Here is a 1,712-nt window from a genome sequence, read left to right as displayed (position 1 = left end):
GTTCCTATCTACGCATCTTCATTACTTTTTATTTCTATTATGTGTTTGTGTTTTTTCGCAACTCACTGTGATCGGTAGCCCCCTGCTCCCTTTTCGCCACCGTTCTGTATCTATTAATCCCGTTCAACCCCTCACCCAAAGTATTATTCCAATCGGTTTTGTCGTACGACCGTATCTTCTTACATTCTTGTTTCCATTAGCCCCCAAAGTAGCTCACTTTTTTCTGCACTTCCTAATCGTTCTCTATCCCCCCCTAACATATCTTTGTTCACCACGTTTCACTCACCTCATTTTGCACCACTTCTCACTCTCACTCACTTTCACTCACGCATTCCACACTCGCTCTCACTATCTATCTCTCCTGTAATTTTTGTACTTTTTCTTCTCCTACTCCTTCTTAATCGTAATCGTTTCTTTCTTCCATTCTAATCAACACACCGCAACACATTCGTGTGTGCGTGCGTGTGTGTGCTGTTACAGTGTGTCAATGCTAAATGCTTTTTCTCGATTTTCCAGATGTCGACAAAATTGAGTACGGCTTCGGAGTTAATTTGTTTTGATTTGAATTGAACATGTGGCAGGAGGATTTAATGCGATACTCACAGAAATTGCGGAATAAGTTAGTAGAAAGCTTTCCCGGATCATTGTAACCAACCAGACCCACATTCGACATTCTCCGACGCGCCTAGCATCGATTCTGTGCGGAAAGTGCGGGTGGAGGAAGAGGGGAGAAGCGGTGGCGGCAGCGACGGCGGCGATGCTAGTGGCGGCGAAGATGCGATGCAGAATGAGGAGAGAAGGAATGGGAGGAATGGGTGGTGGTACATGAGAGGGAGCGAGGGAGAGAGAGAGGGAGGAGTCAAACCGGCAATGGCCACAGAATGAAGGATCTGTGTCCGCGTGTCCAACGTGTTGCTTGCACGCATACAAACCATCCACTTGGGCACGTACCGGTGGTCATACAAGATCACCCCTTCCCAATGTCTCTCAAACTTCTCCCTCCCTCTCGTGCTCAGTCTCTCTTTCTCTCACCACCAACTCTAGTCCTTCTTTTGTTCATTCTCATGAGCTTTTTCGTCCTCATCCACTACGCAAACGAACGCTCACTCTCTCCCTCTCTGGCTCTCCTTCCTACCCACGCTCCATTTTCGCCATTACGAATCCATCCATCCAGTCTCCAACTAATCGAGCATCATCGAGCAAAGTGCATCCTATTGTTTTTTGGTCCCTTTTTAACGAAACGACACGCAGCTACTATAATAGTGCGCTAACTCTAACTAACTAACACGATTACTACCAAACTATGAATTCTATTCACTAAAACAAAACGTACTAACTTACCGCTACCACTATCACTATGCCAATACTTTCCAATTACGTCTCTACACCCTGTGGTCCATTCGCTAGGTTTCGAGATCGCCAGAAATACGAGAAGGCGCAAGAAGGCAGTATCAAGTGCCCAAGGTTCAAACCCATATAGCAAAGATAACAAAAAGGCCCGAACACTTTCGTAGCAACAACAAAAAATCCCGAATGGACGATCTAGGATCAACGATCATGCGTGCGTGATCGTTTAGCAGATGGTTAGAAGCAGGCGAAACAGGGGCTCTCATCCATTCCGTACTATGTTCTGTGTTTTCCCCCATTCTTATTAATCTCATGACGTACTGGTTAGAACTTTCCTTTTCCCTTCTATTTGGTACTCTGGTTGA

The sequence above is a fragment of the Anopheles moucheti genome, chromosome 2 (assembly GCF_943734755.1).
Source record: "Anopheles moucheti chromosome 2, idAnoMoucSN_F20_07, whole genome shotgun sequence".
Taxonomy (NCBI): Eukaryota; Metazoa; Arthropoda; class Insecta; order Diptera; family Culicidae; genus Anopheles; species Anopheles moucheti.
Note: the sequence above shows the minus strand (reverse complement) of the source record.